The sequence below is a fragment of the Phymastichus coffea genome, unplaced genomic scaffold, assembly GCF_024137745.1.
Source record: "Phymastichus coffea isolate CEN01 unplaced genomic scaffold, Cenicafe_Pcof_1.1 PCOF00097, whole genome shotgun sequence".
Taxonomy (NCBI): Eukaryota; Metazoa; Arthropoda; class Insecta; order Hymenoptera; family Eulophidae; genus Phymastichus; species Phymastichus coffea.
Window position 1 is genome coordinate 86,317 of NW_026706908.1, and position 15,073 is coordinate 101,389.

The window sequence follows — 15,073 nt, forward strand, 5'->3', positions numbered from 1 at the left end:
TTATTTATCGGCGAATTAATATGTCGCCGCACGTTGACAGTTGACACTCATGACTTTAAAATGCCATCAATGAAGCACTGAGTTTTTATAGCTGGAATTTCTGCGTTGAAATATCATTGAAAATTTGTAGACGATGTATATAACAGATTTCGGTGAACGGTTGTAATTAATGCATCGTCAAAACAAATTTTTAATATTTTACGCAACCGAACAAGCTGAAATCACTATGCAATATTTCATCGAAAGAAATCTACCAATTTGTATTTTCTTTATTGCCTATTTTGTTTATTCGAAGCTAAACTTTCGCATAGAAAAAAGTCGGTATCAGTCGGCTTTTATTTCGAGCTTAGACAACTAAATCAATGCGTGCATTTTTCTAATTGTTAATAATGAAATAAATCGATTCACATTAAATTCGTGCCGTGTTGATAAACTTTTCGAACTTTCACTGGATGGCCATCTTTCAGCCAATCAGATCACGAATAAACTGGCTTCACTTTGCCAGGTTATCTTTTTTTAAAAGAGTAGAGGGAAGATCCACCTCGCGAGGCGCGTCCACTTTGAAAATTGGATATTTCAATATCGGCAATTTTAGTTTCGGTATGCGCAAACCTGCTCGCGCCAATATTAAATTATTCAAAGTTAAAACGCGTATGCCATGTCAACGAGCGAAAATTCCCGGACAGCACTTGAAATGACAGCATTTCAAGGGACACGAAGCACTTGGACAAACTCTCTTCGAGAGAGAAAGAGGAGGAATCCAAAAAGTCTCCGTATAACTACGTTCGACGAGGATGGGCGTGCGAGTGGGCGATAACGTTACAACGTTATATATTCCGCGTGCAAATTGCTGAGGCACATCCAGATACATTTCGATACGCTCGAGGTTTGCCGTAAAACAGCTCTCCCTCTCTCTGTCTCTCTCGCGCGTGCGCGCATTATTGCACACACGCACCGAATGTAAATTATATTTCTGGCCCACGTGCACGCGCAGCGAGTTTATACGGTGTCGTTTCGCTTCCTGCCAGTTTTATTCTCGCGATCGGGAATTTCCGGCTGAGAGAGGCAGCCGCGAGAAAGAGAAAAAAAAGAACAAGAACAAATAAAAATCGAACGAACGTATCCGATGTTTTCGTGCGTGCTGGATCTCTCGTAAAGAAAAAAGGAAACTTTTCTTTTTCGTACCTTCGCTCGTGGGGGCTTGTCGGTTTTGATGGATCGCGGGCCATTTGAACGAACGCGGCTTAACCGTGAAGTGATTTAAAGATAATTAAAGCGTTGATAGTGCGCGCCGCGACTTTGAGTGCCGCGAGTTTGGCTTTTGACTCGAGGCTAAGTGAAAATGATTTCGCCCGACAATCGCCCTCGGTTTAGCTGACGCGCGCAGGCTACTTCGTGAAATTTTTCAACGGGTATATCGCTTGATAACGAAAATCAATCGACGTCTTTCTTTTAGGGAAGAAAAAAAAGACCCTGGTCGACTTCGTTTCGCAAACGCATCCAGCAATCCAAAGCGAATCCAGCAAGGGCATTCCAAATATTCGATTCAATTTTAATGTTGGCGTTTGTCCATAAAACTCAGCGAAATATTGCTCCTCGTAAAAAAAAAGAGCATATTGTAGTTGGGAGCGCGCGGAATTGCCGCGCGAGCGCGTAAGGATATTTGCTATCGGCGGCCGCTGCGAGTAATTATTGCACACGGGAATAAAATATTTGCGCGAGCCCGGGAATAAATTCAAAAAAAGGGATAACGCGCTGGAGTAGTATCAGATACAATTTCCACGTCGGAAACCGTAAATAAAAGTTGCCCGTGTCCTGACAACGGTATAAACATCGATACAATTTATCAAGTTCTCTCCTTCTCTTGTCTTTTGAGAGCTCAACGTTCGAAAAAAAAAAAAAAAAAAAAAAAAAAAAATTGGCAATAAAAATTTTAGTATCGCGTTGATATCAAAGTCAAATTTTTTATTCGCGCTCGGCATACGTATCCATTCTGTAGATACGCATTTCGAACCACTGAGCTGAAAATACGTATATTGCAAAATCGATTTTGTTCTAATATTTAAAAAACGTAATCACTCAAATTTTAGACCAGAAACGATAAAATATACGTCACGAACGTTTTCTAGTGTAAAATCGATATGAGGATATACGAAAGGTTTTAAAATATTTCATCCAACTCGAAACGATCTATCGGTATTTCGAATTGTACTTGTTAATAAGTTAAAGCGTACAGCAAAATTATGTAAATGATGATTTAATGATAGCATTTGAATAACTTACTATTTTCCACTCCACTACTATTTATCACGGCTAAAGGCTCGCGAGAGTTACTCGACTACCCGTCACATTTAACAGTAAATCTTAACGCTATTTGACGTACCTACAACAAAAACAAAAGAGAATTGTTAAGCAGATAAAACGATATGGTTTACCGAAATTCGGTCAAAATAATACAAATAAGAGTTAGAGGAAGTTCATAGTCGAAAAAATCCCAGAGTACGCATACAAATGTGCGAGTAAAATCACTCCGAGGATCGTGAAAATCAGATTGCCTCACCAATTGCGGGCCATTAATTGAAAGTCAAAGCCGGGAGCGCGCGCATTCTGTTACGAGCTGCCGTCAGCTTTGTTCGCGCACAAAGTGTTAAAACAGGACTCAGCCCGAATTCCGCATAGGTATTGTTCGTATAGCAAGCGCCCTGGGAACTCTGTAGAAACGTTAGTTCGGCTTTCGCAGCCGAGAGCGCAACTGACGAACGGCGGCGGCGGCGGGAGCGGCGGCGGCGCGCGTCAAGACGACTTTTGCAATTTCCAGCCCTGCTACTCTGCTCTGTCGAATTAGCCTACGGAAGTTCCTCTACGACGAGTTTTGTCCTTTCCGCCTGCATAGTTGGCACAACGGGTCGCTTTAATTAGCATCAATTAGTCGGGACGCTTGAGCGAATGGCAATGCGCGAGACAATCGGACTGGGGCGCGCAAATTTCTTTTTTTTTTTGTTTCTTGTCCTCGCGTTTGTTGCTCTCGGCCTGACTTGATTCCCGAGCTATATATAAGGGGGCTCGGATGAAAAATCGGACTCGTTATGATCGAAGAATAAACGTTCGATGCGATTACGTATGCATCGCGGCTAAAAATACCATCCTCGATACCGGGAATTGTGATTTAATCGACAGACGCTCGAATTAACGTCGAACGATTGACTTGATATTTTTAGGTATCGACTGTTAGCGAGCGCCAAACAAGCTTTTCACGGTTGAAATTGTTAATTCAGAAATGACAGATTGACGCCGACGACAGCGTTGACTGAAATAACCGTCGTAAAATGCTTAACGATCACGACCACGCCGAATGAATGCCTCATAAAATTCGAATCCGGTTGTTCTCGTCAGTCGGCAATACAGCGAGCCAATTTTTACGCCGCCCGCGCGGAAATCGGCGACAATCGGGTGCGCGACTTGTAATTCTCGAAGGTATTAAACTCGGCCAATCGGGCGCGGCGAGAGCGAGAGGCACTCCTCTCTCTCTTCTTATTCCGCTCGCCGCGTAAACATAAGCCCCTTCGCCGCGCAGCTCGCGCATAATCCACGGAATTCCGTCCACGCTGCAGTTTCGCATATTTGCATAGCCCAAACTCCCTCTCCCGCCTCCTTTGCATGGCTGAGCGATGCGAAAGTTAAAGCTCGCACTATACTCTCCCCGCTCCTCCCGCGGCGGAATCTTTGCTCGACGAATCAACAATGCGACTTCTATATAGCGACTTGGAAATTCAGGACGGCGAATTAGACTGGTTTTGTGCATTGTCGGGTGGGTCGAATGGAGATTACTCGGCCAAAGGTTTAAGCGAACGCCCGATTTTAGATGTCGTAAAAAGGGACTTTTGGGGGTGCCGACGATAAAATCAGTCGCTTCGCTGGCTAAGTTTGAATAATAACAACTTTGTTCGAGCTCTATACGTTGTGTTTACAGATTGTCCTGTTAACATTTAATTGCTGGTTCAGAATTTACTAGTTGACTTTATTGGTTTTAGCGCAGCCATAGCGATCCCTTCCTGCAAAGTTATTTGCGGAATTTATCTCAGATCTTTTTCAATGTTCACGAGTCTTTGTCTTCAATTTTTCAATGACTTTTCGATTGGATTTCCGAAATAGCCTCGCAAAAGCCGTTTTCAGCATTTTTCGTCGAGACATTTCTGATTACGATCAATTCTTTTTGTCGAGTCTTGTTTACCTACTTTTGCATTTTCATCGTCTTCCCAGATTGAATCGTGAATTCCAAGTTTTCATCTGCGCGACGTAATAACAAGATTATTAATGCCGGAAGGTCCTCCAGAAAAAGCTTTTGCGCAACACTGCAACTGGTGATTAAGGAGATATTTAAAACAAAGGTCTGTGACCATCCGAGATTGGATGAAGGATAGGTTCGGCTTGAATAATTCATCGAAAACAAGGGTAGGGCTTCGTTTTTCGAGCAAAGCAGGAGGGAAGAAAATATTCTCGTTGAGATTAACATTACACCGAATCGGAAATCTCCGCCCGAAGCTTTTCTGAAATTCAAATTTTGCCGCGCGCACGCGCGCCCAGCCAGTTTGGAGGCAAAGATGATGCATAATATGCCCGGCGCTCGCGACGTCGTGCAGGTGAATTAATGCTGTTCAAATTTTATGTATCGAGGAACACGCTGACAAATGCTGCCCACGCGTTGTTCGTCGATAAAAAAAAAAGAAGGGAATAATCAAGCGCGCTTAATTGCACGTATACGTAAATCACGCAACAGCTTTGCTCGTAATTCTTTTATTATTCAGAGGACAATAAATAACCGGTTCTATATGACTCGCAAGAGGGATGGAGGGGTAAGCTGGAATCCATGTCGTGGCTATAAAAAGGCAAGCTTATAAACGAGATTAAAAGGAAAAAGAAAGGCAGAATAAAAACTGGCCGCAAGAGAGAAAGAGAGAAAGAGAGAGAGAGAGAGAAAGAGAGAGAGAGAAACCGTAAAGTTCCATTTGCGGCTTCGACCCTAGAGCACGGCAGTGGATCGGGATGCGATCCCATAAAAATTGGCCGGTACAGCAGCGTTGCTGCTACTCGCCTTGGCCACTTTTACGACGCCGTTGACGCTGCAGCGGCAGCGGCAACACGATGCGTCGGCAAGAAACTTGGCCGTACTGCACGTTGAAACGTGACTCTCTCAACCCTGGAAGCACGATATTGCCTTGGGAGCACATTGACGTTTTTTTTTTCTTGTTTCTCTCCCCCTTCGCCCTGCACACCGGGTTATATGTGGAGCGGCAGCGGCTCGGCGTTGTAAATGATTAGGATGCCTTGCCTCGTGCGCGCGTAAATACAATTTACCGGGAGCGACATACGCGCGCAGTGCGCGTATTTACATCACGTGCTGCGCGTCGTCGTATGGATGCGTGGAACGCCGCCTGCGTTAAAATGTTCTATCTTCCTCGTCGATATCCGCCTGTGCGTACCACGCAGTCTTGACTTTCTCGGAGCTTTCCTGTTGCGCCCGGAGCGCCGTTATTAAATTTGCTCAGCTTTTCTCTCTCTCTCTCTTTCTCTCATTGGATTTCGCAATGTAACAACCGAGTGCACTGAATTGCGCTTGAAAATTCCGGTTAATCTCAAAAGTAGGCATTATTTTCATCGCCAAGTGCATTTTTATTTCGTTAAAGCGATTTCGTTATCGCTTCATAACGATTATCATCTCTTGAAACGTTCGAACAGCAGCGCGTTATAGAGTTTGCTTTTCTACGCCAATTAAAAACCATATGACCCGAAGGATCCGTCATTATCAATCGTGGATTCGATTCAATCTTTCATTCAAATGTATCAAATTCAAATGACTTCGCTCCACGCGCGCAAAGAAAAAAAAAGGAAAAAAGAGCATACGCATCCAGCGTTTATTCATTGATTCGCCGCGCGCGAGAAAACGAGAAGCCGAAGAGACGAAAAAGTACGATGACGCTTTCAGGTGGTCCGAGCGCGGCGATCCAGTTTGATTTATGATCCCCGCGAAACGAGCGTGCAGCAAGCGCTCGACCCTATAAACATACCCTTTTGTATATGTGTGCGCGCGCGCGTGTGTGCCTTTCGTGTCGACACGCAGAGTACCGAGTGAGCGCTTGATGCGCTTTACCCGATAAGTCCTCTTGCACGTACACGCGCTTCTATAAAGTTATTAACTTTATCGCGGGGCTGCGATCGCTCGGACGACGAGACGATCGGATCTCGCCGACGCGGCGACCCTTTTCTCGCGAATGGAAAAAAAAAAATACAATAATAATGTTGAAAGAAAAAAAAGACGAGTTGCCTTTCTCTCTCTCGTTTGGCAATTTTGCGTTCGGGAAGACTTCGTTAATTTCGGAAACGCAATTTGAGTCCTACATATGGATTTGACGTTTCGCAGCCGGCACTCACGCGTTCGTGCATTATTTCAATGCTCGAAACGACAATGCAAATTTCCAACCGGTGCCCACGGATAAATTAGCGTACGGCGCGGATACGCAAGCGAAAATACAAGTTCGTGCGGAGGCTTGGAGCCTCACTCGCCGCATCCAAGTAGAAACTGCGTCGTTCTACAGAAAAAAAAACACGCGACCGGAACCATCTCCCTAATCTTTGTTCAAAGACTCCATTTGGCCGAGGGAAGAAAGAGGGCGAGAGGCGACAGTCGCACGGATGCGGTATCCTAATAAGTAGTAAGCAATAACAGTTTAAAGAGAGAGGGAGAGCCTTTTAGCATTTACGGCGTCTACCCGCACGCGGACTTGTGCTACTTGCGTTTTCTTAGGCAGCTGCGCCGGCAATGGTGGCAGTTTAATAACGCCGATGCGTTATCTCTAATTGCCCCTCGCACGTTTTGCTTTCTTTCCTCTGCCTCCGAATTGAAATGGCGCACTGCTCGCGCTCGCTCTGAATGCCGGCCCGCCTCTATTCTCTCTGCAATTGCATTGTTTCATTTTATTAAAACTTTACGGACGATCTTTTTCTTCCTCCCTCTCTCTCTCTCTCATCGAGGCATGCTTCTGATTCGGTTTAACCGACGAGCGTGTCATTTATCTTCCAGTTTCGCGCGCGAACACGGGGACAAAGAAGAAAAAAACTGCCGCCGTACTCGCGGCGATCCATCGGGAATCACTAAAACGCGAGTAAGTCTGCGGACAAGTCGATCCTCGATGTGCTGTAACGGCGGCATAAGCAATTTCCCTTCGTCGTATTTGCAGTGCCGTAACCGGAGACGCGTACAGAATCGAATGGTCACAGGCGCGCGCGCGAGACTCGGCAAACAGTTCGCGTTACGCACCCGCAGCTGCTGTGTGCTCAGCGCTTTTGTCGACTCGCGCGCATGCACACACACACACACACAGACGCGCGCGCGCACACACTTCTCTGTATACCGGGTGTGCACATGCACTCTACGGCTCATTTCTCTCATGAGGATTTATCTTCTTTTTGCCCTCCGCGCGAGCCATGTATTTTTCGCCGCGGTTATCATGGATTATTTTCTTTCCTCGGCAGCTTTTGGCTGCTTTAAAAACCGGCGTATCTAGTTCTCGCGAGGTTTGCGTTGCGTTGCTTCACGTTTGAGCTGACGGTTGCGCGATATTTCAATGTTTACGTTGTAAAGATAATCATTATCTCAAGCTAGTAATTCACTTAGTTCCTTTGGAAGCTCCATCCCGCGCAGTCCGCGTAAACTGCTAATAGCGCGCACTGGAAAATCGCCGTTGGCGCGCGCACCGAGGCCGTTGGAAAAAACAATTTCTAGCCACGGAGCTCACGTGCTTATAATTCCTCTGGACGAATGCCGTCGCGCGTCGTGAGTACGAATTGCGGACGAGCAGTCAGAGCTGGATCAGAGGGCTGCAGTTCTCGCGTAAATAACACGATGGACGCTCGCCGCAAAATCGATGGGGGCGCGAGGGAAGGCCCACCGAAGCGGTCGATTTTCGGGCGTTGATCGACCGACAAGACGGTCACGCGAGGCTCGCGCGCGCGTCGTCAGCCCGCGCCAATTAACGTGCTTAATCTCGCTGCCTGGATCGATTACCCGAGACGACCGTCCCCCGCCAAGTGTAACGGCGCGCAGCCTGGGCAGGGGGAAACGGATGCTGACGCGCGCAAGACATTTCACAACGTACCGACGTGTCTGCTGATTTATATCAACGAAGGGACACGCGCGCCCGCACACACACACACACACACACACACAAATTACCTTCGTCTACAACTTCCAAGTAACTTCACGTCCATCTGTTTGTTGTGGAGAGTGGATTAATTGACTGCGGGTGTATCAGTGGAAATATGGCACGGATGTTGACCTTGTGTCGGAGTTGTGTGTTTATTTCAGGATTCAATTTGAAGCTTTCCAAGTTTACGTTTAGATGGGATGTAGTTGAAGGATCGCGAGTTTGTGGTAATAGACGTTAATTCGAAAATGGCGATGATGAAGGAGATATAAGAATATTAATAATGATAAAGATGAGGGCGAGATCAAAGAAAATGATAATGACAAAGACTACAGTGATAAAGACAAAGCTTCGTAGCGACAAGAATACTGTCTTGCACAGAACGATGTCGGTCAATTTGCTAGACAATTTGAGTCGTGGAATCGAAATCCGCGTTCGCCACAGCGAAGCAAACGTTAATCAACTTAGTTGATATTAATAAAGCAATTATGGAAGCACCGGCCGTTGCATCGGGAGCCTCGGCAATAACCAATTCGGTAGAGTTGTCAAGCAACCCGGAGAGCCTCGAAAAGTCTCTGAAATCGAAAAGGAAAGAAAAAATCCGCCTGAGCTCGTTTACGCGGGTAAACTTTAATCAGCGCTCGCAATCCCAGGAGGAGATTAATGTGTGCGCGGCAGAGGTACACAGCACAAGCAAGCGGTAGCGAGAGCAGCAGCGCGAGAATCAAGCGCGTTAATCATGTAGATTAAGCTCGGTGTTTAAGCAAACCGGAGGCCAGGCGCTGATAAACTCGATCAGGCGGTAGATGATGGTCCTCCTTGCGCGACGCGGTACAGGTGCAGCATCGCGCGGCGCTAAGCTCGCCCATATAATGGATTCGCCGTGATTGCGGCTGAGCGATGCCGGAAACTAGCCAGTCTCGTAATTGGAATTGATGCGACGCTGGTCGCGCGCGTCCGAGGCGAGGGGCTACCGCGCGCGCGGATAGCTTATCTTCGGATGCCAGCCGGAAATGCACCTTTTGTCCGCGCGCTTTGGGCTCTAATGGCGCCTCACTCCCCGAGGCTGACGCCGCCTCGCGTACGTCGCCAAGGTTTATTGGTTATCTCGGCTGTCTATAACTGCTCCGAGATTATCGGGTATTGTCTGTCCGTCGTCTTGCTCACGGATATGGGTTAGACTTGAGTTGACGCCGAACGAGGACGAAAGACAAATAGAAAAACAGTCGAGTCTGAAATAGCTTCATTGCAGGAAGAGAAGTAAAAGAATTGTTAGCCAAAGCGTGGCTCTTCGAAGCAAACGAAGTTGATCGGCGAAAGGGCAAATTCGATTCCTGCAGCCCTGGAGTATCCTGATTCTCGGAAGCTACAAATTCCTCTCTCGACTTTCTCTCGATCGCTTATTGGATCATCGGAGTGCTTCGGACATTCGTCTCCGCAAAAGACCGTCGTTCCCATTCTATTCTGCCTCGAGTTCCGACCGAGAGCAAGTAGTAAGTTTCAAGAGCACGAGCGTAAACTTAAAAATGACCGTGAGAATTCAGGCAACTTTTAAAGTGGCGTTTCGTAACGGGATGTTATTGAGTTTCTTGCATAAAGGATTAAATTTGAAATGTTTCCGGAAAGCACTTCTAGTTTTCCGGAAGAAATAAAGAAAGTTGTTTGAATTGTTCGAGTTACGCGTGTTAAACACGCGGTTTTCCGTTAACTAAATGTGAACAACTTCATTAAAAAGTGTGTTCGAAATTTAATGACATTCAACAGTAAGACGCATACGAGTAAAGGAAAGTGAAACAAGATATTTTACGTAGATGCTCACTTGCTTACTCGTACAGAGAATAACGCGTACTGTTTTTTTTTATCGCTATACGTATTTCCATTTTTTTGTTGTTGAAAACGTGAATGCGCGCGTGCACAATGCGAAGATCCATCTCGCATCGACAACTTTTCCATTTTTGCAACTCTCATATCTAAAGTCGTACTAAGCCGTTGGAAATGAGTTATCATGTACACCAAAATTTTTTTTGCGAAATGCATGCTTAAACGAAAGGTACAAAAACATAATGGAAACGGCACTACTTTTTGGAAACCCTTCACGTCAAGTATTTACATTAAATTGTTCGATTTTCTTTTTTTACATTGAAGCAAGTACTTTTCTAAGAATCATAAAATCAAATCTTATCGAACACGAAATCATGTCATTTTTGAATTTGCTTAAAGTTGCCCGGGATCTTTTCGACGGTTTCAAACTGATTACCGTCTTGAAATTTAATATCTTCTGAAAGCGCAAGTCGATGCGCGTGTACACTGCGTACTTGACAAATGAGACATTCATAAATCCAGCAAAAAAATCTGTTAAAGGCATATTAACGAAGAAAATCGTTCGAAATAGTAATTAAAAATTAATCAGTCTCGTCTACGGCGAGGTAACATCATACGATCTCTGATAGTATGGCCAGAGATCAAAGTCACTATAGAAACTGAAATCTCCCGTAATTACGAAACGCTGGCTATCCTCCGATATTCGATCGGCGGCCAAGAGGATTGAATATCCTAACGCCATAGAACCCTACGTCCCATCGGAAACTCGCGCGAGGACTTGGCTAATTACCAAAGCCTTATAGCTAGAAATTGTATCACACCGCGCTGCGATTGAGTTTTTATGGGAAACCCGATTGCTGGTGTGCATTGCACTCTTAACGCCGTCAAAAAGTAACGTACCCATCGATGTACGGATTTCCCCGAAAAGTGAAAGTACATTACATACCTGAAACAGAAAATACAGTGAAAACATTAGAATACATTCTCTGGCAGTGAATTAATAGTTTATTAGTAAAAATCCAATATTTCGAGTGTCGAAACCGCGCAAGCAACATAAGGAACCACTCGCTCGAGTTCTTAGAGAAGATCGCTGATTGGCGTCGAGCGAACGAGAGTCCGAGAAAAAAAAAAAAAAAAAAAAAAAAAAACAGAAAGAAGCGAACGGCAGGCGGTATGATTTCGAGCCGATGCGCAGCAGTGGTCGGAAGCAACGCTCCGGTGATCATCAAGATTCTCCTCTCAACTCGACAGGACGAGAGCAGCGCAGCATTTTCGTGTAGTTTCCTGCTCTAATCCGAGGGTGGCTCGCGTACGTGCGAGGTGGCCAGAAATCGAGACAAAAGATGACGCGCAAGCGAATGGGCTTTGGAAACCAACCAGAAGCGCTCTCTCTCTCTCTCTCTCTCTCCTCGTAAGCGGACATGCTATATTTCGACTGACTCGTGATTTGTCTTTTTCTTTTCATTTATTCGTCGATTTATTTTTTCAGCTATCGCGGGAAACAAGATTACCCGACTTCATTTTAAAAACATCTCAAAATTTTCTCGTGTAAGCCCATTACAAAGTCTCGAGCTGAACGAAAATAAAACATCAAAGCGAATCCTTATACTCGCTTAGAATAATAGAATAACTTTGGCGCCGTACAAAAGGGACTCGCAATTAGGACAGGGCCGTCGGGCAAAGTGCAAAAACACAATTGTGCAGATATTTCTAAATGCATTCGGGAAAAAGAAGTCAAAGGGAAAAAAAGGGAGAGGAGGCTGTATCTCCGCTGCACTTCAGTCGCGTTGTTCGCTTTGAAGGTACGCGCGTGCAAGGGGTGTTTTAACAATGGACACAAAAGCTCGCCAGAGAATCGGTCTCTACGAGAAGGCTCTTGAAATGATTGTAACTGCGCGTGCCGGAAAACGCGCGCGCTGAGGCTTTAATTTTACGCCAGCTCTTGTTGGAGGGGAAAAGGGCGGCGAAAGTGCTGAGAAGTGCATATGAAACTAGGACGGATAATGTGCCGCCGAGGTTAGAATAGAATAATTAAAAGCTGCTCTAGGCTTGTTTTAGCATTGCTCCTTTCTTCGGTTGCCGGCGAGTCTTGTCGAGATTCAAATTTCATTCTTTAAGTTAAGGATGGCGTCCAACTGCACAGAGTGCTATTTCGCGGAATGAATGACGAAATCGCGTAACGTTATCTCAAATTAGAAAAAGAAAAATATTACATAAAAATACTATTTTCCGTATCACCCGACATTCCGAATATAAAAGAAATAAATAAAATACACACAAAAGTAGATAAAAGTAAAAAGAAAAGCAGGGAAAGATCCCGCAAGAAAATAAAGTAACCCGCTTGTCTCCTCGCAGACAACGAGAAGCAACATCTCTCTCTCTTTCTCTTCGGAAACGTATATATAAGATACAAGTAAGACTTGTACACCTTGCGAGACTCGTCTTAAGAACGTAGCGCCGGCAGTAACAAAAACACGCAAGTAGAAAGAGTCAGGCTGCGCTCGGTCCCCCTCCTCGGCTTTTGTTCGGCTTCGCCTCCTCGAGGCTCGAAACAAGAGGACGCGACTTATCGAGCGAACACGCAGAGACTGGTACGAGCCGGCTTTTCCACGTAATTCCTTCTTTGTTCGTTTGCTTGTCTGTTAGATATCGAGTACCTCTTCTTTGATAAATTTTCCTTCGAGAGTCTTAAAGAAACGTAGATTCGACGTGACCGGCGTCACTTAGAGAGTGATAATGACGTCAAAATACTTTATCGTTGATTTTGACAAAAAGGTTGAATAAAATAAAGAGATTTTCGTATAACAGCATTAAATTATGATGCCAATAAAGCATCGACAGAACCAGAGACCCCCCCCCCAAAAAAAAGCTCCACAGGCTGAAAGCGCAATTTTTTTCTCGTCATACCTCAGCGTTTTATCCTTCCACAACCACGGAGTAGCAGAAGCCGACGCGCGTTCCCATTTTATCGCCAAGCGATATAGTCGCAAATCGCACGCCAATAAAAAGCGATACGCTCGCGCGCCGAGAGTCGTATTATCAAGCTCGCGCGCAACGCCACGGCGAAGAGCTCGTATAATCGGGTACGCGGCCCTTATCACGAAAATTTGTAAAAGCCAGGCGCGCATATGGAAGGTTAGTAAGGCAATAACGTTAACTTTTCGCTGCCGCGTCGAGGATTTTGACGAGAAAAACGTGCCGAGCGTCCTGTGTAAAGCCGTCATTATATCCTACTCTTCTATAACCTTTAAATCCCTTTTCGCGTCGCGTCTGATTTATGCTGAGCGCTTTATTTGAATCGTAAAGTTTCGTTTTTCGTCGATCCTTTATTTCGGTGCTTTTGCTTGTGGTACAAATATTCTGCCATCTGGTCAACTTTAGGTGTGAATCGATATTAAAAAAGAAGGTCATTTCAGTCAAAATATAACCTCGAAAATGTATCTCGATTGAGCGAGTGTAAAATGATACGGCTCTTTGAAATAGAAAAAAAACATGCATTTCTAAGTTAAACAAAAACTGGCAGCAATCTAGTCAGAATTGAAGTAGAAGCCAAACGGCTCCTTCAATTTTTACTTTATAATAAACACAACTCGGAGTAAATCCCGCATCATAGCAACCAGCATAGAGCGAAAAAAGGAAGGAGAAAAAAATATACCCAAGCATTTCATTCCACTCTTGTACTCTTACTTCCGGCGTTTAATCCCAGACGCCCGAGGTTCGCTGCTGCTGCTGCTGCTACTGCTGCCGAGAATTTCTATATTTCGCGGGGTAATTTCGGGCCGTATCTCACGCGCCAGCACGCCCCACGATTTTTACGAGTTGCCCGTTAATTTTCAGCCGTAAGCCCTCTCTTCCCTCGAGGCAAAAAAGTATATAAGAAAACGGTACAAGTTTAACGACAAACTCCATTAGATCGTATATATAGTTGTATGTGTACGTAGGGAGACACCTAAGCCCTTGACACCATCTCCTCGCGTGTTGCTAATGCCTCTTAGCATAATCCATGTTACGGGACTGATAGTTCTCCTGCTATGTACGGCAACAACAAGGCTTTTCTTGCAACGCGAACCACCGCCTCGGTTGACTTGTTTTCGCTTTCTGCTTATGCTAATTTTTTGGTCTGTTGCAGAATATCTTCCGCCAGTTGGTACCGCATGGAAAATATATTTTGACTAAAAATAGAAAAGGGAAAGTATGAAGTAATCTGTGGTCACTTGAGCTGTCAAAAAGTGAACGTTATATCAATGTAATTTCAATAATAGCATCCATTTTAACAGCATTAACTTTTGTCATTTTGTAATCTAATCCGAGCCATTGTTTTTATTTGGCTATATAATGAACTGACTGATTACTCAACTACATTTTCCTCCCAAACGGTATCAGATTAATCATTTCAATGGTTACATATATTCTGGGAAAACTTAAAAAAATATTAATGTAATTGGTGACAGCGGTGGGATTTCAAATAAATTATGTTACATTTACCTTTTAATTAAAAAAAAAGCAAGCGCGTGCGATATTTTTCATTCGAGCAAATATTTAATCAGCCACTGGAATTCGGAGTGTAAAGAGTTTAACGAGGCACGGCAGCCGCGTCTCTTCGTAATTATGCAATCAGAGTTCTCGGCAGAGAAAAGGGAGAGAGAGTGGTGGGCTAATTATTTGGTTCTCCGTCCCTTGAGACGTGCCTAATTTTACAGCCAGGTTATCATAATACGGTTGTGCGCGTGAAAGAGAACATACAAATAATGGATATATGTGTGTGTGTATATATATATTTTCGTTCGCTTTTCGGGATATATGAATTTAATTAGAAAGGTATTTTGGCACAAAGAGAGAGAGAGAGAGAGAGAGAGAGAGAGAGAGAGAGAGAGAGAGAGAGAGAGAGAGAGAGAGAGAGAGAGAGAGAGGACTTATCTAGGTGAGGGAGAACGCATTAGCATAATTAAAGAATTCCAGTGCACGAGCACGCGTTGCACCCTGCTTCCCTCTAACTTGCAGACGTGGTGCCTTGCTTTACGTGGATGTTAAATCGAGGACGCACTTACATT

At 44.7% G+C, this 15,073-nt stretch overlaps 1 protein-coding gene across 1 annotated transcript in view; it reads right to left on the reverse strand.

Annotated features, from left to right (window-relative positions):
- Nucleotides 1–15,073, reverse strand: part of LOC131669821 (leishmanolysin-like peptidase) — a 145,588-nt gene that overhangs the window by 80,586 nt on the left and 49,929 nt on the right.